At 40.8% G+C, this 27,154-nt stretch overlaps 1 protein-coding gene and 1 long non-coding RNA gene across 5 annotated transcripts in view; one reads left to right on the forward strand and one right to left on the reverse strand.

The window, feature by feature from the left end:
• The window catches only part of FRMD6 (FERM domain containing 6), a 231,685-nt gene that overhangs the window by 55,938 nt on the left and 148,593 nt on the right, over positions 1–27,154 (reverse strand). Inside the window, exon 1 of one of the 3 annotated variants that reach the window (XM_044231227.1) lies at positions 15,035–15,143. The exons of 1 other annotated variant lie outside the window; for it this stretch is intronic. The gene's annotated coding sequence lies outside the window, so the exon portion shown is untranslated. Of the gene's footprint in view, positions 1–14,246; positions 14,632–15,034; positions 15,144–27,154 lie in introns of those variants that run through there. One more of the 3 variants, XM_044231228.1, reaches the window with a different exon arrangement.
• Positions 15,467–22,604, forward strand: LOC122893913. 2 transcript variants are annotated; one of them, XR_006381716.1, is made up of 4 exons: positions 15,467–15,975; positions 17,760–17,835; positions 21,180–21,234; positions 22,003–22,604. It is a non-coding gene; the product is annotated as an uncharacterized LOC122893913 (long non-coding RNA). The 2 variants fall into 2 exon arrangements; XR_006381717.1 differs by having other exon boundaries at positions 15,467–15,819.

Here is a 27,154-nt window from a genome sequence, read left to right on the forward strand (position 1 = left end):
CACTGGGCCAAGCACAACAACTCAAATGGTCAGAGGCCCATGTCATTTTTAAGACGACTTCCTCACAGAAAACTTGATTACCAGAACAAGAGTGGACAAACTACTTGTCAAACCAAGGAGAAAAAACTGCAGAAATGGTTAAATGGGTGTTTCCAATGGATTAAGCTTTGTGTCTCAGGTCAGCCCCAGGAAAGCAGAGGAATGCTATGCATACTGTACTGTCACTTCGAGAAGACTCATGGCATGAGGAAACAAGAAACCTGTTCTGATGCAGGCTGGGAAGAAACGCCAAACTCAGGTATTTCTAAAAAGACCTTGTCTTCTTGCACTGAGAAATTAGAAATAATTTCTATCACAGCAGTCTGTTGATGGTTTTTAAAACACAATATTTACTTACGGTCTCTTGAAAGTTTATGGAACAAAGTTTGTATTTTTCACAATCTTTTGAGTATTTAAACAACAAAATGTATATTTCCAATGTCAACCTGAAATATGAATACGTATCACTATCGTACAATTTACACATACCTATCATTTACACGTCAGACTTGGGAGGTATGCATAAACACAATTTTGTTACCTTTTATTTTTTTAATGGGTCAAATGCTTGCTTCCCTGACTTGCTAAAAGGTTTAAATCCAGATGACAGTTCTCTCACCTCATACATATCACAGAGAATAAAACCATAAAACTGGTTTACATCAAGAGCCAACAGTTTTCCAGGAGCTATGGAAGAATTCAAGAGAGTAGAAATATAGCATCTCGTGTGTCCTCAAAACATCTTATTGCCTACCTGAAAAGACACGACTAACATCCATAGCACAGACAATAAGATCAAGAAAAAGATAACACAAACACAAATTACCACCACAACAGGTCTGGTTAGGATTCAAGCTCTAGAAAATGGAATTCAACTGACCACTAGCCAGCCTACCAAGCCCCTGAACAACATTTCATAGCCTTTCCCATCCCCTTGGCAATTATTTATTTCAGTCTCCTCAACCGAAAATAATTTATAAATTAAAATGCATTCTCTTAGATCCTGTGTCTATGAAATGCAGCTTACAAGTTCCCCAAAAACTTATTGGTCAGAAATACAAGTCTAGTTCCAGAATACATAAGCCAGAAAAAAAAAATCATTAAAGAAAACTTTATAAGTTAGGTAACTTTCATTAGCTTTCCCTGTTGGTTTTTACTCTACAACTAAAATTCATGACAATGTCTCTTTAATTTCTGTAGGCACCAGGAAAAGCAAGTAATTTAGTAAATTACAAATAATCAGTTAAACATTCTCTTGGTAACTTAAAATTAATGTGGGCTCAGTTAATGAATATTTGGGATTAAAAAGATTTATCTGGCATTTATTTTAAATTCTACATGACATTTGACATTTCTTAAAAACTATGCCCTGATTTGATTTCCTTAAATTTCCTTAAGCTCACATTTGAAAAGCCTGGGTTTATTTGAACTAAAACTTCCTCAAATATGTTAATTTTCTGAATCTCCTTCTATAATTACCAGTAACATGAGTTTCTCAACAGAAATTTCAGAAATGGCACCACGGCAGCTGACCTTTGTTTCAGTGTGACACTAAACTATGCAAAAAATTAACTTTCCCACTATATTTGGATGGGTTTAGTTAAGTATAGAATTCTATTTTCTTTGGGGAAAAAAAAAAAAGCCTAAGACATTTCTGATTGCTGTGATAAAATATATGCACCACACAAAATTCCACTCTATTTTTTGGCTCACATATGCCACTAACTTTACTGCTAAGGTTTTTCATAACACTATTATTACATCACTCCAAGATCAGACCAATAAACTATTAAAATTTTTCTGTCATGGACTTAGAAATAGAAAATAAAGGTACTAACCACTTGAGGGGGGAAAATCAGTTTATTTTTTTATATCCTATTTTGGGAAGCTATAAGAAAAGTCCTTACTTCAAACATCTTTAAAATAATTATGGTTTCATAAAATTTAAGTTGGTTTCCAAGTTAGCTATATCTGAAATTTCTAGTCCAATTTTCCTTTTGTCTCTCATTTACTTATTTAAATCGAGTTGAACTTAGGCATCAAACAAAACAAACTATAAAGTTATTCCCACCCTTACCAGAGTGCCCTCTTATAAGGTCTCAGAACACCCTACATCTTGGTAGTACTTATCAAAACTGGGACACCTGGGTGGCTCAGTGGGTTGGGCCTCTGCCTTCGGCTCAAGGTCATGGTCTCAGGGTCCTCGGATTGATCTCTGCTCAGCGGGGAGCCTGCTTCCCCCTCTCTCGGCCTGCCTCTCTGCCTACTTGCGATCTCTCTCTGTCAAATAAATAAACAGAATCTTTAAAAAAATACTTATCAAAATTGAACAATTAGATACTCTGTTATTTCATATCTGCCTTTCCAGCCAATAGGTTAAAGCTTCAGGAAAGTAGGAACCACAATGCCTGTTGAACTCACACTACCGCCAGGGCCTTCTGCATGGGGTACATACTACTTGTCAAAAGAATGGAAAAATAAAACATTTAAAAGAGTATTAGCCTTAGAAGGAAGCATGTCTAAAATAAGAAGATGCTAGGTAATAATGATCCACTTATTTGGAAAATTCATCCATCTACATAACAGAATCAGAACAGGCAATAAAAGAGGTGTTTAGTGAATTAATACTCAAATAAATTACACAAATCCTGCTACAAAGAAATGGGCATAGTAAATTAAGAAAGCTCTATTTGAGGAAATACATCTAAAATAGTTTAGTGCATCTAAAATAAATTTGCTAGGCACTAGTAAATTAAAAGATATGGTTGTTTCCCTCAAGAAACTTATAGTTTGGGGAGCTAGAAAATACAGATAAAAAAGGGATTACATAAAGTAGGATGTACTAAGTTCCAGTGAAGTGATACAGACATTCTGCAGCACTGGTCAGTACAAGCAGAAGAGCAAGGAGGACCCAGACTAAGTATCAGTCTGATAATGGAGACAATGGGGGACAACGAAGAGCACAGTTGGTTAGACTTAACGATCTGTGAGATGACACTAGAAAATAATCCAAGGGTCTATAAGGACAGCCATTTCATGTGCCTACTGGAGCAGGCAAGAAAGGAGGGAAGCCTGCAGGATGAAAATGCCAACAGCCAGTTGGTCTCAGTGTTGGGGGCAAGACGATCTCTTCTGGGGTCGATGGTGGCCTGCAGAGTACAAACCCCATATAAAAGGCGAAGCTGTTATGTTGCCCACAAAGAATCATTGCCCCTCCTTCCGGTTTTTCAAAAGGCGGTGCAGGGTTCAAAAAAAGTTCTTTAATTAAAAAATTTCAGCTTTTAAATTTTGGTAAAGGAATGTTCTAATACTATGTTAGAAACCCAAACATGTTTGCATCCAGTCTTCCCGGGGGGGCTGCAGGGTGCAGCTCTGGTTTGGCAGGTTGAGTTCCAGCTCTGGATTTCATCCTGTAGTCACTGACTTAAAAGACTTAACATTTATTTCAAAATTTGCTTAGTTTTATACCTCTGCACACTCCAATATTTACCATGTAAAACACCTAGGGCTGCCAAATTATTTCACATTGGCCTTGTGTCAGAATTTCTCTGTTACAAGCCAATTACGCTCATTTAACTAACTGTGGAGTGACTTATAAGTTTCAGCTGAAAAAACATTCAAAATGATACTAATAAAGCAGTGTTGACAGCGCAGTACCCAAGAGAATGCCGACATTATGTGTATACCACAGTCCACTGGAAGCACGTATAGCCCCTGGAGCTCCACTTCTCAAAAAACACGCACCATAATCCCCTGCAAAATAAAAGCCCCTGTTCTTTCCAGCATTTTCCCATAATTAGCAACCTTCTAAAGACTATCGCTATACTTTTCTTTTATTACCAAACAACACTCAAACACATGTAACAAAGTTTTAATTCTACCATTTACTGTAAGCCTTTAACTACCCAAAAACAATATTTTAAGCATTAAAGGCCTATGTGTTAACATTTTAATAAGCTCAGGGAAAGAAAAGATAATTAGTATCAGAGACTTGCAGATTCATTTTGATGATAGTATTACAGAAAGTTAGCATTATAATTGAAAGGTAATTCCCAGAAGAGAAAATTCTTGGTGCATAATTATGATATACAATACAGAACTATGAAAATTGCATAATCACATGCTTTGAAATAATATTCACAACGGAAGATACCAGCAAGGTATAAAAGAAATACTAAATGAGCAGTGTTTCTATTACTTAATTTGTTCTGGCTCTTGGGAACCCCTAACCTGAACCATCCATTCTGTGAAGGAAGGCTCCCAGGTCCGTGGGGCACTAGGATATGTGGCTGGTCAAGCTGAAACCTATCAAGATTGCTGAAAAAGAAGTCAACTCGAAGCACAGGTCTCTCTGGGGCTCTGTTGTATCCTTTTCATAGAAAGGATCAACAAGTTGAAGTAAAGAACACGTCTTTACTAGAAGCAGAACAAAACAGGCTCAACACAAGCGACTGTGCTTCCAGGATATAGTTCTTACCAAAGGGATGCAATTTAGAATAAAGAAACCGCATTAGAACTGTTTTTCCTATTTCTAAAGAAACTAACTACAGTCTAAACACTAGGAGCTCTACCAATAATAACTCGAAGGAAGCTCAAAGGTTCCCCATATCCCTGTCAGAACCTGTTGAAGACCTTCATGGCCTCTAGTATTCTGAAGTTCCACCCCACAGTCTATCAGACATATTAAAGAGTACTCAAATTCAATACTGGATATTTATAAGAAATATCACTGAACTGAAAATAAGAATTCTCTTTCAAAAGTGTTTCATTCCCTCTTGAGCCCACTCCAATCGGGTTTTTCCCCCACCCCTCCACCAACACAGCTCTGATCAAGGTCCCCGTCGTGACTTCTCTTGCTAAACCCAATGAGCAATTCAGTCCTCATCTTACTTGACCTCTCACACCTCTCAACCTATGACACCACTGATTCACTCTCTCTTCCTTCAGACACTGTCTTTATTAGACTTCAAGGATATTCTTCCAATTTCCCCCTTATCATTCTGGCTGTTCTTCCTCAGTCTCCTTTACTCCTTTACTGGTTGCTTCTTACCAACTCAATCTCTACACGCTGAAACACCTCAGGCTCAGCCCAAGCGCCTCATCACAGAAAAACAACTCACAGTTCATTCTTCCCACCTTGTGGGTCAACAGAAATAGCAGCCATCTTCTAATAATAATAGGGAATGGAGAGAATGGAGACACTTAGGTCCACTATGTTGGAAATATGTACAGAATTCTTATGTTGTAAGAAAATTTCTTAGGCAATTTCTTCTATTCTTCAACAAACTGTAAATACGGGTATAACCCAAGGCTTGGTCCATGGATTGCTTTCTCTGTCTACAGACATTCCTTAAAGGAGCTTATCCAAACTCTGTTGGCATCTTCCAAATTTGAATCTCCAGCCTGGATGTCTTTAACTCCAGATTCCTATATCCAACAACCTACTCAACCTCTCCATTTGGAAGTCAAACATTACATGTTTAAAGCAGCTCGTAGTTGTCTCCTCCATCAGATCCCCAACCTGGTTCATAGCAACTCAACAATTATGCAAAAATCTTGAGGTTATCCTTATTCCAATCTCTCTCACACTCCTCACAATCCTCTCTCACTCTCACACTAGTTGGCCAGGCAATCTCAGTGTTTTGATCTACAAAATAAACTCTGGTCATTTCTCACCACTTCCTCTCCTGCTATTGACATTTCTCAGTTTGGATCATTATCAGCAGCTGCTAACGTGTATCCTGGCTTCTGCCCTTGACTGCCCTACTCCATTTTTGTCTCAACATAGCAGCCAATGATTCTATTAAAATGCAAATCAAATCCCCTTGCTCCCCTGCTCAAAGGTCTCCAATGATTCCCCATTTCACTCAGTAAATGCTGAAGTTCTTAAAATGGGCCACCAGTCAGACCCTATAGGATTGCCACCTAAACCTCTCTGACCTCATCTACTACTATTCTGTGACCTCACTGTTCTTGAAACACACCAAGCACACTTCTGCCTGAGGCCTTTGTTAATTTCTGATGGAATGTTCTTTCTCCCAAGTATCTCTGTATGGCCAACTTCCTCCTTCAAGTCGTCTTCTCAGTGAGTCCTACCTTGACCATACTATTTTAAATTGCCAAGGGCCCGAGGACCCACCTCCAGCACTACCACCGTCCATTACCCTGTTCTAGTTTTCTTTTTCCAACTACAGTTAGTATTTTCTAAAATACTACAAATTTGCTTTGTTGTGTTTATTGTTTGTCTTCTAATAGGATATACGCTCCATGAAGGCAGGCCTTTTGTCTTTATATTGTTCACTGACATATCTCTAAGGTCTAGAACAGTGCCTGGCACACAGTAGGCACACATTATATTAAATAAATAAAGTTGGATAAACATTTAATAATTTCAATTTCATAGTTTTCTCTTAATATTTGAGCCTTTTACTAGATCCTAACCTTCTTATTGTTTGTTTTTGTGCCTGAAGAAGAGAAAGATCCCAGCCTGACCTCAGGTCCCAACACAAATTCGGAAGCCCCAGGGAAGCAAGGGACATCCTCCCTTTGGCCATTAGTGATTCTCCCTAAAACTAGGACTCCGTTTAGCACTTATCTGGAAACATTTAATTCCTTTCGACATACAAGTATTTTGTTTCCCCACCTAGACAAGACGTACTTTGGCAGGACTTGCTCAAAGTATTCAACCTGGCCCTGGATAGCTCATAGAGGTATAAAATCCATTTTTCAATGGTCTTAGTAAACTGAATGCTTTATTTATTTTTTTAAACATTTTATTTATTTATTTGACAGACAGAGGTCACAAGTAGGCAGAAAGTCAGGCAGGGTGGGGGGCAGGGGGAAACAGGCTCCCCGCTGAGCAGAGAGCCCGATGCGGGACTCGATCCCAGGACCCTGAGATCATGACCCACTGAGCCACCCAGGCGCCCACTAAACTGAATAATTTAAAAAAAAATGTCTGCGGAGTTCAAGATACTACACAAAGAAAGAAAAAGATACTACACAATGTGTAACAGGGCATGGGGTTACACAGAGTATGTCCTGTTTTTAATGAACACAGTAGAATGATACATCATGGTTATTCTGAAGGAGCCTGTGCCTATTTTTACTGGATTTACAATTATACTGTTTAGATGTAAATGTGTCTTTCTAATGTGCTCAAGTTTGTTTTTCTTAAATGGCCCTTTTGAAACTTTCAAACTTTCAGACTTTTAATTTCCATTGAATGAATGGTTTAAAATCATAAGCTTTTATAATAAAATTATAAAGGGGTCTAGCCCACATTATATAAATGGTGCCAGTAGTTGGGGGGTGGGGATGAGAGAAATAAACAATTGTTTTATACCAATAATCGTGGTTTTCTCTAAAAAGTACATAAAATCTGTGTAGAGCCAAAGACATCAGCCATTTGGTACTCTTTACATTTAAAAATACTTTGCTTAAACTTAATTATCATAAAGAGAATATTTTTTAATCTTCAGATTTATCTTTTGGCATCTGGAAAGAAATTATTATCTAGGGGCTCCTGGGTGACTCAGTGGGTTAAAGCCTCTGCCTTCGGCTCAGGTCATGATCCCAGGGTCCTGGGATCGAGCCCCATGTCGGGCTCTCTGCTCCATGGAGAGAGCTTCCTCCTCTCTCTCTCTGCCTGCCTCTCTGCCTACTTGTGATTTCTATCTGCCAAATAAATAAATAAAATCTTAAAAAAAAAAAAAAAGAAATAATTATCTAGCAAGCAGAAGCTGAGAGACTGAGTGAGACTACTGGAAATTAGATGAGAATTAGGAAAGATCAATCAATTAGTGATCAATGAACAGGCCAGCAGCTACTCTTAGTGCAGCAACATAGACTGCCCGATATCTGTAACTGAGAAATTCTAGGTTTTGTTGCCTGCTGAGTGTCATCAAAACCAAAACATAATAAAATCTCAAGTTGATTGTAAATTAAAGGTTCAGGCACTTCCAAGAAAACTAAAAATCCTACAGCATCATTTCTTTTGTCCTCAGTAATAAGAGCTAACATTACTTGGCAATTTAGTGTGTCAGACCATGCCATTGTTTTATGTGTACTATTTCATTTAATAAGCAAAACAACATGGTGCTATAGTTACTAACATTATCCTCGTTTTACAGATAAGGAAATAGAGGTTCAGAGAAGTAAAGAACTTCCTCAAGGCTACACACTGGAAGACAGTAGAGCCTGGATCTCCACCCTAGAGGACTGATTTCAAAGACCTCGTTCTTACCATTGTACTTTCCTGCTTCTCTCTTCCATGCTGCTCCAAAACACACTACTCTTTCTGCAGTAATTTCAGCGAGCAACTTGCCAGAGTTGTGACCCTATGGTAAGCACATTTTTTATTTCCTAAGATTATACATGCTAAGCTTTTGCTGTTCTAAGCAGTATCTCATCTAAGCAAAATGTATATACTACCCATTTGTAAAACTTCTGTTATTCTGTTTTTCACCTTCCTAATGAGCCTAAGTCAAAATTCTAAGCCTTTTCTTAAACCACAAATTTAAAAAAAAAGAACGCCCTTTTCCTCTTCAGGGAAACACGAGAGAAAGATGCGTATATATCTCATTTGTTTCCTTTCGTAAGCACTTTGTTTTATCTATTAGGTTTCTCATAATCCTATGTTTTACAGTAAATGCTTCCTGAATACTGCAGTAGACTTCAGCAACTGAATTTCACCGTTGTTGTAGGTAGAGACAGGATGTTTCCGGGGATGTTTACAAAAAGATAACTTGAAGGAGGCGGAAGGGTTTCCAAGGGAGGAGAAAAGTGTGTAAAAGGTGGGGATATAATGGCAGGAAGAGGCAAACAAAAAACAAAAAAAGAATTTTTTACACTATCTTCTTAAGAGTGAACTATTCTGAAAATATTTAGAAAGCAGTCCTTTGAAATTGGGGTCCAGCCCAGATCATTTATGGATCATTGTTATGAAACACTGAATCAGGAGGGACCTTGAGATGTCACCTACCCATCATTCAATACCCAACATCTCACTGGAAAGGCCTAGAACACAGGGAGAAGGAAAAAAGGGAGAAAGAGACGTTCCAAGAGACTTCTGTATGGGAGCAGAAGTAGAACAGCCTTGAGGAGGTTAAATTCTGCCTCCCTGTGCTATTCCTGTTTACTCTGGGCAGGTCTGAGTCTATCTCAACAGAGCCACAGGAGACCTTGGTGTCAATCAAAAAAGGGCACCCCATCCTTATGCCAGTGGACTCTCTGCTTGGGCTGCAGAGTTGGGGGCTAGGTTTTAGCCCTTAGACGGCACTAATGTAGGCTAGACTGAGCCTCAGTCCCTCCACTTCTAAAAAATGGTAAGGCTAGCTGCCACCTAAGGTCTCCTCCCTCTTCTCAGTCCTCAGTTAAAATCTGGCAATATCCAGCTGGTATATTCCAGTGTCCCTGAAACACTAGGATTCTGTGGACTGAGCTGAGACTTCTGTGTTTTTGTAATGCTGCATTTTTTTTTTCTCTCACATTTCTGAAGTACTCTTCTCTTTTCCTCTTAAGACTACACTCTCCTTTCAACTCCAAAGTGCTCAAATTTTCTTGAGCAATCAAATGGTCATACCCCACATACCAGCCCCAAACTCCCCAAATGTCCACTAACAGAATGGATAAATAAACTGGGTACATTCATCCACAGAAATAAAAGAAAAAAGCACTGCTATCTGCATCAATTTGGACATGACACTATGTTGAGCCCAAGAAGACACAAAAGAGAACTTATATTTGATTGCACTTAAATGCAGTCTGAGAACAGGTTAAAGCTAACCTACGGCAATGAACGTCAGAATAGCGGTTATCCCTGGGGCAGGGATTACGAATGTAAGGACAGGCTTGGCTGGGGGGAGGTTGGGGGTGGGGAATGAGGTAATGATCTGTTTTTCTGATTTGGATGCTGGCTGCCTGGATATAATCACTTCATGGTATACACTTCTGATCTGTGCATTTTTCTGGTTGTATGTAATTATTCAGTAACAAGTTCAAAGAAATAAAGCCTCAGGGACACCACTCCCCAAGCCATCTACTGAAACTGGACAGTACAAGTGTTGCTACTTGTGGGGAGAAAAATAACTACTCATTTAATGTAAACCACACAAAGAACTACCTAATTTCCTAAAATCTTCATCCAGAACTTGGGTGATTTTTGTGATTTCCTCCTTCATAGGAACTATGGCTATAAGTTAGTATAAAATAATTGCTTTTCTGGGTTCATATATCTGAAAAACCTTACTGCTCAATGCTTTATAATAAATATGTATAAAGGCAGGGTTATTAGAAAACCTCTAAAAATATTCCTGGATAATCAATTAGGAATGCCAACAGTTCTAAATCTTTTTTTTTTTTTGGTCAGAATTATCTCAGTTATCACATTAATGAAACACACTGGATAATTCCCAAATCGCTACTTAGTTTTCCTCCTGTACAGGTTAAACTGTTAGGTAATGCCACACAGGTGGGGGAAAGGCATTCAAGAAAACATTATGCTCAGGCAGCTCCAAGGAAGCTCCAGTAAACACTGCCTTCTCCTCTGGCCTATAACTGGTCCATGTGAATTTGGTGCAGCACTCCATTTTTCTCCTCCTGAGAAAATTCTTCCTGTCAGATCAGTGATTTCTTTCCCCTTCCCAGTGTTCTAGAATCTCTTCTCGATCAGTATGGTATACTACATGATTGTGGCACTATATACAGATTAAAAGTGATGTGATACGTGCATCAGAGGTAATTACACCACCAAATCATATCAGATAACCTGGAAGCATAGGTAGCTTCTTTTCACTCAAAATTTTAGGATCACTATGGCCATTACTACTGTAGAGCCCCTCTGGTCCCATGGCATGGCATGCAGACTCTAGGGCTCACAAACGTTTGGGGTAATAATTAGATATTTGTAGAATCCTTAGAGTTTAGACAGAAAATGTTCCCAGTCTTTGAAATGAGAAGTGCTATAGGCTGGGGGCGCGGAACACGATGATAAGCATCCAGTCCCCAAACATTATTTAACACCAAAGCAACAGTCTGACACAAATGCAGGCAAGCTTTCCAAGATAATTACCACTCCACAGCACCTAGGTCATGTTGTCTATAGACTGTGCTGGGGACCTTAATACTAATCCTTTTTTCTCCTCAGCTAAAAAGATCTTACTTTTTAATTTCCACTTTTAAATAGAATTTTTCCCCTACTTCAGCCTTGTTTTAAATATTCATCTTCTCAAGTTCAGATTTCCCTTGCAACTCAATGCTCAGTACTCCACTTCCTCCTTCCTCTCAAATTATTCCTTTGACTTGTTTCTACTTAAATTTATAGGCCCACAAAGCCTTTTTTTCCCCAGATAACATGCAATTTCAAAAGTATTTTCTACTACCCCCCCATGTCAAAGTTTAACTATAAAGGTCAACAAGTACTATTTTTCCTGTTTGGGTTTAGGAAAGATACATTTTTGTTTAAAAAGATTTTATTTACCTATCTCAGAGAGTCAGAGATAGCAAACACAGGGTTAGGTGGAGAGGGAGAAAAAAAAAAGCAGACTCCCCACTGAGCAGAGAGCCCCAGGATGTGACCAACTGAGTCACCCAGGTGCCCCTAGGAGAGATACATTTTAACTAAAATTTCACCACTCATAAAATTCCATTTTTGTATCTTTTCTATTCCCCCCACCTACACTCAATTGTTTAATATACAATCAAAATGTAATTAAACTCCCAAATGTGTAATTATATAATCAAAGACTCCTTAAAAGTATATAATTTTAAGTGTGCAACACACACCCTTTATAACTTTAGTACTGGAACAACAGTTTTTTTTAACTACTGGAGACTTCTTAGAGGTTGTGTTTGCTGTTTCTTAATGATGAGGGAGCAGGGTAGAAGAATCATCATGTAAGGACTAACTGCTTTATAAAAAACCAGAAACTGTGTTACAACAGGATTCTACTGAAGACTGCAAACACACAAAACTCTTTATTTTCTTTAAAACAACGTTGGAATTTCCTAAATAAGAGCCAAAGATTCTATGCTTTGCCCATAAGAATACACAATACTAAATACTTCTGGCTTTCCTACAGAGACTTCATTTACCAAACCAGGGTATTTATAAGGTTTGTATTAACGTGGAATAGGACAAACCCATCTCTGCATAAAAACTGCTGAAAACTTTGTCCTTTAGAACATTTAAAACAGTATTAAAAGGACTTTAAAGAAGGTCCCTGAAATCTAGTTCTGAACTCAGAAAACCACCTAAGGGATAATTTGTGAATGCCATCTGGGATCCAGGCAGTTTCATCAACAAAAGGGAAAACTTGTTGAGATCATCCGAATCTAAAATTCACATACATTTTTACATCTGGACTGAATTAATCTTTTCTTAGTACTGGCTTTCATGTAATAAAATAATTGTTTGCAGGTTTTTTTTTTTTAAACCCTCAGTCTCAAAATCAGAATGTGCAGCATCCAAGCTGAAAAGTACAAAGAATTCCTTTACCAAAAAAGTTGAGAGACGGGACTCATTTACACTAAACTCTGAACTTGACAATTCAGTCAAAAACAATTCTGTTTGAAAACTTTCATTTCAAGCATCTGCCACAAAAAGGCTACACAAGTCTATTATAAGTTCTGAAAGCCAAAGGCTTTATAACTGTAGTTAAAAGTGGAAACAAAGTCCAGAAACTAGAAAAGCTCTACAACCCCCGCTTCCCTGGATTCAGCTAGCCCAACTGAATGAGTTTTTACAGGACGGGTTACCAGAAATGATTACCTAGCACATGGACTCTGCTTTCAACCACAGTGTCTCCATCCTAGCCCCTATTGTTTTCCTGGAGAGCCAGGAGCATCTTAAACCAGCAAGTTCAAATTACGTACTTGAAGCTGGTAGCTTACCTAGGTTGCCCCCCAAAAAAGGGAATGGAAATAGAGAAAGATTTCCTTTCCCTTAAGATGTTTTGAGTTCTACAAGAACTGCTGATTACTGTGGTCCATCAGTGTCAGATCTCAGGTATTTTTACAAGCAATTCAAAAGGGAGAAAATTAGTTCATATTACAGTCAGTCTGCTTTCTGGAGAAGACATTCTGCAGATAACTTACTTGATAGGAGATATTCCCTGGGGGACCCTTCTCATCTAATGATCCCAAAGGTCCATTCTAATATGAAATATAAATCCAGTATGTTTATAAACATACTGAAAGAGCATTTAAATGTCAGCTGTCTCATACGGTGGAGTAATTTCATTTTTCACATAATACTTTCATTTTTCAAAACCACACCCAAGGAAAATGATTAAGTGCTACAAGTTTTATACTACAAAGGACAACAGCAAAAGCATCTGTTTTCCTGCCTCTCTTTTCTGGTCTTCTCCCCTCCCCCACTCTCTATGGAGCACGCTGTTTGTAAGTCTTGGTGGTTGTTAAAATTAGTTTCTACAATGCTCTCATAATGCTGTAAATTCTGAAAAACTTCTTATCCTTTAACATTGCTGAGCCTGAATTTATGCGCTGCTCTAAGAAGAAAAAAATCCAAAAGTCAAAAGCCTTTTTAATGACAGATGTATTACGGAAAATTTTCCCCACAAAGTTTTGATGCTGTGAAATATCAACTCCCTGAAATCACAGAAAGGAAATGACTTACATTCTTGGAAAATGAAGCCACTAGCAGCTTTCTCCAACAGTATTTTCTAATCCCTAAACTACACCCTGTGGCAACAGGGAGTATTTCGTGCAAAAGCTAAATTTAAATAGATGCTTATAAAACCAATAAACAAACATTGTGGGATCTCAGAGAAGAAGGGACAGAATCAAATAGTTTTTCTGCACACTCAAAAAAAAAAAAAAAAAAAAAGGCTGGAGAGCACAGGCTTGAAGTCAAAAGCAACCCGAGAACGCTTGCTGAAGTTTTCCTTCCCCGCTGTGGGCAATGCAAAGCTCCTGAGGGAAATTCTGGCAACACAGATTTTGCCAAAAAATAAAAACGAAAAGGGTGTAAAAGAGCTAATATTTCTTTGGACACTAGCTACACAACTGCACGGCCTGAAAATCTGCCAGCTTTCAATTCAACTTTAAAATACGCTTGTTTTGACAGCTTTCCATTTATTCGTGCCCTTAAAGAAAACGCCCTCCCCATTAGGTTGTGCTGTCCCGGGACTCGAGGTGCTGTTAAAAGCCCTGTGGATCTCACAAGGGTGGCCCCCAGCGGTCCATACCTGACAGTTCCTAGCCCTCCTCGAGCACAGGATGGTGGTCTCCTCTGCCCGGGCCCAGCCTTCACGCCGCAAGCACCTCCAGGAACCCAAATTCTGCAGGCCGCGCCCCCCACTCGCATCCCACCGAGGCCCCCTTCTGGCGCCGCCGAGCCCCAGCTCAATCTCCGGCTCCCCGACCAGACACTTCAGGGACCGTGGGGCAGACGCCGCGCTCGGGTCTCTGCCCGCAGCCCGGCTGCCCGGCCCCGGCGCGCGTACAACAGGCGGCACGGCACCCAGGAATCCAGGGTTTAGGGGCTGGCCCCGGCGCCCCGTCAAAGGAGCGACCGATGGGGCGCAACCGACAGGCGCCTCCAGAACAGAGCGCCGGAGACCCCCGGGGAACCGAGCGCGGCACCGTGAGCCCGCGGCGCAGCCCGCAGCCCCGGTCGGCCTCCCGCCCTCGCCGCACAGGCGGCCCCGGAGCTCCGCGCCTCCCCCGCTGCCTGGCTCGGCTGCCCCGGGGCCCTGTCCTCCCGCCCCGGTGTGGGCGAGCTCGGCTGGTGGAGCGGCGACCTTCCAGCCCGGTGCCCGACGCCCAGAGCCGAAGAAGCAAAAAGAAGGCGAAGAAAGACGCAGAGGAGACACTGCTTTGGCTGGGGCTCTCCACTCGCAGAAACCTTCCCAAAGTCCCGTCCAGCCGCCGCCGCCGCCGCCCGGCCGGCAGGGGGCACAGTAGGCAGCCGGGGCGCCGTGGCCGGGCTAGGGGGCCCCTGGGAGGCCCCCAGGCGCCGAGTTCCCGCTCCTACCTCGCAGAAAGCCCGGAGCACCCGGCGTCGGACTCTCGTCAGCACCCCAGCCCCTCCTGCTTGCACCGCGCCAGCCCGGCTCTTCTCAGCCCCTCTGCCCTGGCAGCCAGACGAGCGCTCCGTGTCCGCCCCGCCCCCCGCCCACGCCTCCCGCCCCGCCCCCAGAGGCTCCGCCCACACGCCCGCCCCGAGGTGGCGGGGGTGGCTGCGGAGCCGCGGGATCGGAGAGCCTAGCTTGCGGCCGCACGTGGAGCGCCTGCTGGCCCCGCCCCGGACCCAACCAAGCGTCCCGCGGAGGGGTGCCGCCGACTCGGGGGTGGGAGAGAGCGGAGGGCACCACACCTCCCGGGTCCTGAGAAAGGAGGAGAATGGCAGAAGGGCGCTGTGTGTGGACCACTGCGATCTAGGCCTTTCCCCACGCGACGGAGGCGGGAGGGGACGCGGTCAGCTTCCCCCTTCTGGCCGAATGGCCCTCTCCGACGCTCGGCCCCCGCTCCCCTGGAACACTCCCTCCCAAGCCCTGTCGGGCTGGGCGGGGGTGGCTGTTTGGCCTGGGCATCGTCTTACTAATTCGGAACGACGGAGTGGAGGCCACTCAAAGAGGAGGCGATCCCGGCGGAGGAGGCTTCGTGACTCCTAGCTTCTCCCCCTTACTCCTGTCCCGCACCCACCGGCCCACCCACCACTCGGGACGCCGCGCCCTCGTGGGTTTTTATACTGGATGGAGGGGGCGCCGCCAGGAAGCCAAGCCTCCCCCGCTAACTCTTGTTTCTGCAATTGTAAAGGTAGACACAGCCTCTATTTGCTGTGATTGTAGCGAATGTGACCCCTCAGAAATTCTTTTTGTCTGCCCCCGAAGGTGGCTGGAGGGCTTGGCGGGAGGTGCCAAGGGCCGCTGGAAGTTGTTTTTATGGCACTAAGAATCGAATCAGGAGATTGAGGTTTGTTTCCTATTTAGTTGCTGGGTCTGGGGAAGAGCTATGCCTCTTTGGTGTCAGCGTGTGCCCGCTAGGACCTGCTCCTGGGAACTGGAGACACTGGGGAGGACCCAGCCTCCCCTGGACCCCAGGCCCTGGACACACTGTACTCCCACCTGGTGGGCTTCTGCCCTCTGAGGCCTTATGCTGACTGCTGACCCTGTGACCCCTGGCCCCACAGGGCCCCTCACTAAAGGAGGAATAGGGTGTATGTTTCCGGGTATGACAAACGGGTGAGGAGACAAACAGGAGGACCTGAGAAAGGACATTACCCAAAATCAGATTTATGCTTGCAGAAGCCAACTTAACGGCTCTGCTCTTTTAATCCAAACATCAGTATGTTAGGCTGGCTGTGACTGCTTGACAATGTGCCTGTTTGTGTGCCTCCTTTACTTGGCAGAAGAAATTCAGTTTTGTGTTCATTAGGGCTGAAGCTAACTTGGAATAGTTGCCTCATTCACAGCTTTTACAATTTGGGAACCATGACACTGGAACTGAGTATTAGAAGCTGTGATCTTTTTTCACAATTGATAATACATTCAGAGTTTCTTATAAAGCAAAGCAGCAGTGTCTAAGGATATTGCACTTAAAATTTAAAGTCATGACTTCGTTATGGAAAAGAGAAGAAGAGCTACTTTTCAACGACTGCCTTCTAAATTAGTTGTATTTAATTAATAGACTAAAATTTAAAAATGGTTTATGGTAGTTGATGACAATGTAGGCATTTAAAAGTGGAGAATTACACTTTTCTCTCATTTTTATCTTTTACATGCATTCGGAATGAGTGCACAGTGAACACAAGTTGGTAAGGTCTTAAATTAATTTGATGTCTAATGAAATAGTCCAGTATTTCATATGTAGAGATAAATGAGTAATACTTTACCATCTTGGAAAACAGTTCCTAAATCTGATTTCTTTTTAGCCTTTCTCCATCTAGCAGATCAAGAACAACATATTGGGGCGCCTGGGTGGCTCAGTGGGTCAAGCCTCTGCCTTCAGCTCAGGTCATGATCTCAGGGTCCTGGAATCGAGTCCCGCATCGGGCTCTCTGCTCGGCGGGGAGCCTGCTTCCTCCCTCCTCTCTCTGCCTACTTGTGATCTCTCTCTGTCAAATAAATAAATAAAATCTTAAAAAAAAAAAAACAACATATTGTTAGATTGTGAAACATTGCTATAATTAGGTAAACCAAGGAGCAAAATATTTTAAACAGCTTAAAAATATATATGTTTAAGATTGGGGTAATGGTCTAGAATTAGATTGTAGCAAAATATACGATGTGAATATTTTTTGAATCATAATGGTCATATTAATAGTGAGTACCACAAAAAAACATGGACTCTTACATAATACACTTTGTAAACCGAGTACTTTAAAACTCTTAAAAACTGTTTTATAACCCCCTGAAACATTGTAAAACTCTGAAAGGATTGCTTTGGAAAACAAGTAATCCACTCAAGATGGAAATGGAGCTAAGAGAGGATGGGTTGTTTTAAATACTTATCATTGGAAATATTTTCCTGTACTTATTACAGCAATGAATACAAATTCAAAGGTAAAGTTATATTTTATGATTCTTTTTGATGTTGAGATATAGTTCTATTTTCATCAATATGATGAGATGTTTTCCTAAACATGAGACTGCCCATCAGTGAAATATTGCCTTAAGCACATCTTAAATTACTACTTTTTCCATGGCATGTAAATACTAACATAATTCTATATTTTTGCCTTTTTTTTTTTTTTTAAGGAAGAACTTATTCATTCCATGAATTTATTGAGTACTTCCAAATGCCAGTTACAGGATTAGACTCTGGGATTCGAAGGTAAAAATATTCCTGAATTTTATAGTAGTTTGAGGGAGCAGGTGTGTGAGTAAGCGGTTAAGATACACTTTAATACTTGCCAGCATAGGGCCAAGCAGGAGGAATAGTGGGAAGGCTTAGGACCTGCAGAGAGGGCATCGGACATCCTCTGTCTGGATGAGAAGGATGAACTGAGATGGGAAGGAGGAACAGTTTGCCTAGGAACAAGTTGGTTGAGGTGGTGGTTCTCAAACTTGGAAGCACGTTGGAATCATGTGGGGACTTTTAAAAACTTTGTCCTAAGTATGTGATCTAATTGGTCTGGGACGTGGCCTGGGGTATGTTTTAAAATCTCCAGATTATTCTAAGTGGAGACACATGTGGGAACCTTGCGTCATGGCATCCCGGGTAGAGGGCACAGAGTGAGCATATACACTGGGGTGTGTAAAGCATGATGGCCAGAGCCTTGTTTTGTAATTGAAGAGGCTTAAGCTTTGGTGGTCGATATTTACATATTTTTGGCATAAAGAACACATTTATATGGAAAACAAAGAGATGTGAGCTGCTATAATTCACATTCCTTTCCGAATATTTTCCAAACATTATACAAATAGTATTATGAGAAGTAAGATCAGGGGTGCCTGGGTGACTCAGTGGGTTAAAGCCTCTGCCTTCGGCTCAGGTCATGATCCCACTGTGCTGGGATCGAGCCCCTCGTCGGGCTCTCTACTCAGCCGGGAGCCTGCTTCCTCCTCTCTCTCTGCCTGCCTCTCTGCCTACTTGTGATCTCTGTCAAATAAATAAATAAAATCTTTAGGAAAAAAAAAAGTAAGATCAGCTCAGTTTTTTAAAAAGAAAGAGATTTACTTCTTTATCTTCCATGTATAATTCAGGGTCATTTGAGACTCAGAGTATGTTTCAATGCTGAAATAGAAGTTCTTTTTTTTTTTTTTTTTTAAAGATTTTATTTATTTATTTGACAGAGAAATAGAGAGCACAAGTATGTAGTGCGGCAGGCAGAGAGAGAGGAAGAAGCCCGCTCTCCGCGGAGTTAGGAGCCTGACACGGGGCTCAATTCCAGGCCCCTGGGATCATGACCAGAGTTGAAGGCAGACGCTTAACCCACTGAGCCACCCAGTCATCCCTGAAACAGACGTTCTAGACAGAGAAAGAAGTCAGTAATTTGACCTACTGGCTTTTAAGGAAGACCTTTCCAAAATTAAATACTATTCTTCATTCTGGGTGAAGTTCACAGTAAAAAAATTAGTTCATTTTTCTTTTTGGTAACTTCTGAATTTCCATTTTAAAGCAAAACAAAATACATTTGAAAGCAATCAAAATTCATTCAAATAAGTCCTACTCTATGGTCTTAAATGTCCATTTAGCTCATGTATATTACTTTGAAAGACAAACTAATCAGATGTGGAAACTTTACAGTGATGTAGTCTTGATTCGCACTGCCTAGCATTTAAAATGATCTTTTTATTATTCTCAGTGGCATATCACTATATTCTTTTAAACAAAAACACCAAAAGAGATTCTAATACTCAAGTCAGAAAAATAGATTACCAAATAATATCTCATTATTTTGCACCAGGAGCCCCTAACCAGGACAAATAATTATTCTGCAGAGGCAGACCAGCACAAGGCTTAATATATTATGGAGCAATCTAATGCAGAAAGATTTTACCTTTACCCAATTTAGAGACACAAAGTTGAAAAAATTAAATTAATTGAATTCTGCCCTTATGGCCATCAAATTTTGAGAAAATATTTTTAAAAAGAGGATAATTCGATTATCCTGGGACAAAGTTTGGTTTTAATGCAACATGTAAAACTTTACAGGAGAAATATTTGAAGAGCCACCTTTCTTTTCATTCTATTATGATGTTAGTTTCACCAGAACATCGCATTACTGTTCCTTGAGGGCTTAAATACTTAAATACTCCAGACAAAAAGTTTGATAAGACTGGGTGGGCCAGGCCCTTCACTCTTGAGGAGAGGCAGTTTTAAGTGGGGGCAGTAAAGGTGTTAGCTGCAAAAGGTAGGATACCCCAGCCCTGAGGTCTTGGAGGTAAACAGGCATGGTGTAGGGAGGCCATGCTTGTTTGAGGGATACTGCTGTTAACTAAAATACAGTGAGAAATTTAGTGTGCAAATAGCATTTCTGTGTCATGCATGGGGCTTCACATTCTAGAGGAGGCTGAGGACAGGCATAGAAAATTGTCTAGTCGAAGGGACAAGACAAGGGGTAGGCTCCCTAGAGGATAAAGCTTCAGGATGCATAGCATTTGTGTTTATACAGTAGGCCCCAAAGGTCCACCCAAAGCACCCAAAGGTGCTTCAGCTCTCATTCCTTGATTACTCTCTGAAAAGCTGAAAGAAAACCTTCCCACCCCCAGAGATCGAAGGTAGCTCCCTCCACTCCCCATTGTGGGAGATAGATGTGCACTGAAAAGAAGTAGGAATCTGGTGACAGACTGGTTTCTCCAAATTTTGCCCCAGGCACACTCTGATTATCTATATCGGATGGGCTGTTCCTAGACGAGTCACTTTCAAACCCAAACGATAACATTACAGATGTCATTGAAATTCTCTTCAGTATTTTCTGACATCTTATCAATTTGTGCCTAAGACATGCTGAACTGGAACAGGAGGAGATGGGAACAACCCTCTTCCAGAACACAGGCTTACAGCCGGGCCAATACTGGCTTTCTTGTGAATACCAACCAGTGTTTCATTTATGAAGACGGTTTATGAAATCTACTCATTCAGTTTTAATTTGGCCACCTTGTGTAGAATTTAAGCATAACAAATGTGCCTTTTAGCTTCTTTTTATCTGCTTGAAAAAGAACGATGAATCAAAGTACAGGTAAGATGTGCTAGCTCTGGAATTCCTCTGAAAGTTCACTGAAACTAAAGGTCTCTGCCAGCAGGGCCTCCAAGGAACACCCTGTCCGTCCATGGCACGTGGGGTACGAGTTATAACTCAGGGTCCTCATGTGCTGGTTCTATTGCCCAGCTGTATACAAGGGAAAAAAAATTTATGAACACCCACGTTGGATCCCTGTTTTCCTCTCTCCTGATCCTAGGTTAGAAACAAAATCTACACTCACCCTTGTTTGGTGTGGCTATGGAACCAAATGCCGAAAAAATCTTAAGAAATTCTTCATACGCAGGGTACTGGGTCTATTTTTCTTTTTCAAGGGTAGCCTAATGTGTTATTCTGTTCACCTAAACAGAATTCTTACACTATAGTTACTTGAAGAAAGAACACTGGTAATTTGTCATGAAGCTTGAATTAGAAATGAAGGATTGTGAACTTGTTCTCCAATGGCCTCTAATCCAGATACTTGGTTTGTCAGGTCTGGAGAAGAAAATGCTGGGGGATAGCACTCTTAACTGGATCTGGCTTTGTAGGTAAGACTTCTAGGGTGAAGAGGTAGGGCTAGGCTGCCTGAAACATGCTTTCCTTTAAAAAGCTTTTTATGTATTTACGATTCACATGTGATTAAACATTTTATGTGATTTCTTGGACAGAAAAATAGAATCAGAAAACCAGTGATTTTCTGTTCTGCCCGTAGTTCTATGTTGAATAATCATTTTTGTCCTTTACACCCCAATTTCTTAAGAGATAGGGGGATATATACTCAACATATAACTCAACATATATACTCAACATATATATATATGTATATAATATGTAGAATTCATATAATATACAAATTGATATAAAATACTTGATCATATCACTTTTTTTAGCACTTTTCTCATTAATGAAATTATTTAGGAGTATATTTGCCTGTTTGTCACTATCTTTCCCCTTAGAATTTAAGCCTCATATGAACACAGACCTAATCTCACTAACTACTGTGGCCCCAACATCTAGAACAGTGTCTGGGGTGTGTGTGTGTATGTACAAGCATGCATGTTAAGAGTGGATGGAAAAAAGAGAAGTCACTGAGGTGAGAATGGGAAAAATTTAACATTTTTTGAGAAGCTTCTTAGACAGATATCCCAGGTAACCTGAGAAAGGCTCTATCCCTTAAAAAGATTTTTGGTTGATTTGAATGGGATACCATTTATCAGCCAGTTCATGTAATGTTTAGATTTAAAGTTTAAATATATAATCATCAATATTCTACATCTACTGATATTCCTTAATGTGTGTTTTATTTCTGTTTGCAGCTTTCCCTCCACCTTTACTCACCCTACAGACTTTTGAAATATTAAGAAGAATGTTAGAGGGATTTTACTAGAGCAGTTGATCGATCATTGAATTCCTTGCCAGCAAAACATTTTGATGAGATACACTTGGGAACAGAGTGGTTTGAGTCAAGCAAGGGAGAAATTGGTGGCCTTGCTTCCATTTGCTCATGTTGCACGTCCATGTCAAGCTTTCCTTGTGTCATCCGGAGCTGCTCTCATCTGAACACCGGAAACCTCTCTGTCCACCAGAGCCTGCCCTTCGACCTCTCCCACCAGAGATGTTTTTTGACTTTCAGTCACCAAAACCTACCCAGTTCTTCCAGTTTATTAGCCATTTTTGGCCTCACTTCTTTCCTTTTGAATTAAATGCCTAGACTCACCATTCTGAATTTATTCTCCCCTGTAGTCTATACTTCATCTCTCCTTGACCTTCTAATACAGCTTTGCTAACAACCCTAATAGTCAGGAGAACTCAGTCACCCATTCCTTGCATTTTGTTTTAAAGTCACCAAGGAAGACCAAAGAAAATCTAATGACTGTGTTGATTAGTGACATCACTAAAACAACATTTGAGCAGTGGAGCACTTATAGATGCTTGGTCAATTTTTTATTCATTCCCAGTTGGCTCCCTTTCCCTTTCACCACAGTGTTCCGATTTTTTTTTTTAAAGGATTTGTTTATTTATTTGGGAAGACGGAGAGGGAGAGAGAGTCTTAAGTAAACTCCATGCTGACTGAACGCAGAACCGCATGCAGGGCTCTATCCCATGACCCTGAGATCATGACCTGAATCGAAACCAAGAGTCGGACACTTCACCAACTGCACCACAGTGATCAGATTTTTATGGCTTTCTTCAAGTCTGTCATCCCAGTCTATAACCCTGCCACACTCAAGGCTCAACCTAGCCCATCTGGTGGGTCTGGCCACTGGTCTGAAAGGCTTATAAGTATTACCTCATTGAATCCTCACAACAATCCTTTGAGGGAGGCACACTCATTTTCCCTGGTTTATGGATGCCTAAGATCTTAAGGAAAGTAACTGTTGGATCTGAACTCAGGACATCTGTCTCAAAACTCATACACACTCTTCCTAAACTGCCTCGCTTCTGCTGCAGAGCTGACTCTAGGCTTTTCTCCTTAGGGATTTAGTTCCCTCCACCTCCAAAATTCTGTGTGTCTTCCTCTGACTCCATTCCCTCCTGACCCCTCTCAGTCAATCCCCTACCAAAGCCCCATATCCCAAGCCCTCCTAGCTGTTCAGGGTCTTCTCCAACATTTGTTTATTCATTTAGCAAATACATATTAAGTGCCTGTTGTATACCAGGTGTTGGGGACAGAAGTAAACAAGACCTAATCTTCCAACCTGGGAGATTAGCTAATTATGCACTCTCCCTCTTAAGTATTCAACATCTGGTAAGCTCCTAGACCATTCTTTGCATTGAAAGAAAATCACTGGACATTTCACACTACATCTAGCATTGACCCTGACAGGTGCATTGCTGACAGGGATGAATGATTTCAGGTAAAGTATATTAGTTTGGAGGTTTGTCCTTAGTCCTCTTTCTGAAAAGTAGCCCATTTTAGGTGGGCCTCCAGCTCATACCTTTTTGTCCGCAGTTCTGAGAAGGTTTGGAAAACTAACCCTTTGCCATTACTGACTGACTAATTGCACTTTAGGTGAAATATAGTCCCACCAAAGGGACCTCAAACTGGTTCTTGTGGCTTAAGCCTTGTAATCTATGACTGAAAAGAAAGATACAATCTTATTAAAAGAATTTCAGCATTTGCAAGGGGGAGATAGATATTTGTGAGACAAGCCACTTTTTAAACTTGTATTTTGCCACTTTTAACCTAGTGGTTCTCAACTGGAGGGTGATTTTGTCCCCGAAGAACATTTGGCAGTGTCTGGAGATGTGCTTGGTTGTCGGAACTCGGGGTTGGGAGGAGTGTCTAGTGGACAGAGGTTACAGATGCTACTAAGCATCCAATAATGCAGGGCACCTTACAACAGAATTACTGCCCCTGGTTGAGAACCATGGATCTAACAGGTGAACTCGACTGGAGCATTTAGCTACCCTGTAAGTTGGGTTTGAGGGACAGGTGCCTTTGGGGGTGCTGGCTGAGCCTGCTGAAGATCTGTTGAAGAGTTACTAGAGGGGAAGAATCATTTGGGACCTATAGAGTAAGGTATTTGGGCCGAGTATCTCTATCTCCTCTCCCTAACTCTACCTGGATCTTGGTCTTAGCCCCAAGACACCTGATACACATTTTATTTCTTCTTGTATCACCTATTTAGTGTGTGATGACTTCGAGGGGGGAAAGTAAATTGGATAATCCCTGTGTCTGACAAAGCAATTTTTTTTTTTTTAACGTAAGTATAATTTCTACCTCTGGCTATAAAATTTCTAATGTGGCCAGAACACTATTCTGTTTGTCAACAGAGGCATAGTAAGATTGATCTCAATGCAAATTAAATGATAGGTCAAAGAAGAAAAAAGCTGGAAACATTCTTTTCATTTCTATCAGTGAAGAATCAACTTTTGAACTAAAATTAGTGTTAAAGACCTTTTAATAAAATTTATAATTTAACAGACCTGACCAGTTATTCACTCTTATAGTGAATAATTATAATTAAATAATCTGCTAAATTTTATTTTTAAGTAGAAATGCATATAATAAGCCATTGTGTTTTGAACAAAGAGCTACTGCCAAATATATAGAAATAAATTTTGAAAGGCTCACTAGGATTATTAAAAATGATTTGCATGAATCACACTCTTCACATTCCGATTGCTTAAAGCCATTTCCTATCTCTATACTTCCTTCCATTATTCTTCATATCACTAGCATTTATAATAAAGAATGTATATGTATGTATTCAAATATATTCAAATTCTCAGGAAAGCAAAACCCAAGAATAGCTATAAAAAGTACATCATTAAACACATTTTCAAATATTACCACTTAGACTTATTAGCTGATTTATTTTAGACTGTTGTTTCCAAACCTGTAAATGTATCAGAACCTGTGTAAGAATTGGGTGGCAAGGCTGGGAATCTCAAATTAATATAATGGCAACAAACTGCAAAGAGTTCTGTCACCCATTTGTGACCTTGTGTGTAGTTGCACTATTCATGCTTATGCTAAACTAAGATTTACATGAAGAGGCCAGATTAAAGATATTTTGGTAATGTTTGATACCCACAAATTCTTTAGGTATTTTAACTCTCCCAACCCCTTCCAATGAATAAAATTAGGTGGGAAGGGAGGGGGAAGGAAAATACATTAAGATGTGTTTAATAATCTTTTATCACAATAATGACAGTGATGTCAGTGCATCCAATTCAAATTAAGGAAAGGTTCCCTTTTTCTGATTCTTTGTGACGTGAATGGAATAACTAAAACTGTGATTTTTAATGTGGTCCATAAGAAGCCATTCAACTCAAGATAAAGCAATAGAGCCTACCAGTCTTACTGAATAACCTAATTGCATCTAGTCCCCAGAAACTTCCACATCAACCTAATAGCGTACAAATGAATCACAGTCTTAAGTAACATTGCCAATAAATACGCTGAAGGACAGCTCTGAGAAAAAGGAATGTGGACTGAACGGGATATGTAAGCATTCCAATTTCTATTTCTTCTCATTTCACAGTTTTCCTCTTTTTGATGCTGCCTAATAAACATCGATGTGTTTCATCCCCACAACACTGATTCAACTCAGTACTTTGAAAGGGGACACGTCACTGATAAATAGAAGGTTGCGTGGATAGATACTGTTTTGTTCTATGAATGACAAGTAGCTTCAGAAGACTGGTTTATAGGAATGCCATGTATTTAAAATAATGACAGGCGAGTGTTTATTGATCCTTTACAGTGTTTTAGGTATTGTGCCAAATGTTGTTAAGTTTATGATCTAATTGTAACAGCCACCCAATGAGATATGTACCATCACAGTTTCTATTTTACAAGTAAGGAAATCAGGGCAGTAAGGAAATCAGGGCACAGATAATTTCCCCAAATTTAAGTAGCCCATTAGTACTGGAGTTTCTAAATAATAATAAAAAAAAAAATAGAAAGAAAGGAATAGAAAAAGTCACATGAAAATGGAAACACCTTGATTTGATAAAATTTTTAAAATCGAACACTACACTGTCCACCTCTCTTTTTTTTCAAGATTTTTATTCATTTTTTTGAGAGAGAGAAAGAGGGAGAGCACAAGCAAGGGGAGGGGTGAAGGTATGGGAGGGAAGCAGAACCGCCAGGGGAGCTGGGAGCTTGAGGCGGGCCTCAAGCCCAGGTCCCTGGGATCATGACCTGAGCCAAAGGCAGCGCCTTAACCGACTGAGCCACCTAGGTTCCCCAGTGTCCACCTTTTTATCAGAGTATCTGATTTTCAGACAGCAAGCTATAGTATCAGAAGAATTCAAGAAGTACCCAAGATATGTGCCCACTCAGACTGTTTCAAACCCAGATTTGTATATGGGACAGAAAGGGCTGGGAACAAAATCATCAGCCCTATTTTCAGTAGGTAATCTATTTAACCTATTTAAATAGATTATTTAAATAATCTATTAAAAGTAATTCTAGAGGGGCGCCTGGGTGGCTCAGTGGGTTAAGCCGCTGCCTTCGGCTCAGGTCATGATCTCAGGATCCTGGGATCGAGCCCCGCATCTGGCTCTCTGCTCAGCAGGGAGCCTGCTTCCTCCTCTCTCTCTCTCTGCCTGCCTCTCTGCCTACTTGTGATCTCTCTCTGTCAAATAAATAAATAAAATCTTTAAAAAAAAATAAATAAAAGTAATTCTAGAAATTTACATGAGGTCATCTGGCAGCAACGTACCAAGGGCATCACTTGATAACACCCTTCCACTCCAACAGCTTAAATCTGTCTGTGTTTTAAATTGATCAGGCTAAAGGAATAATGCCCAAAGCTCTCAGTAAGTTACTACACCCTTTTGCATTCATCTGCAACTCAGCTTTGTCCCTTCAAGTTTCCAGTTACTTCACTGGAGCCACAAAGGAGAGAGCATAAAGGAAAGAGGTGAACAGTCCAGGGGAACCTATGGGGAACTGACTGGCAGTCCCTGGAATCACCTCTGCCTTTAGTCTCTTATGATTTTATCCTCGTTAGG

The sequence above is a fragment of the Neovison vison genome, chromosome 13, assembly GCF_020171115.1.
Source record: "Neovison vison isolate M4711 chromosome 13, ASM_NN_V1, whole genome shotgun sequence".
Classification (NCBI taxonomy): domain Eukaryota; kingdom Metazoa; phylum Chordata; class Mammalia; order Carnivora; family Mustelidae; genus Neogale; species Neogale vison.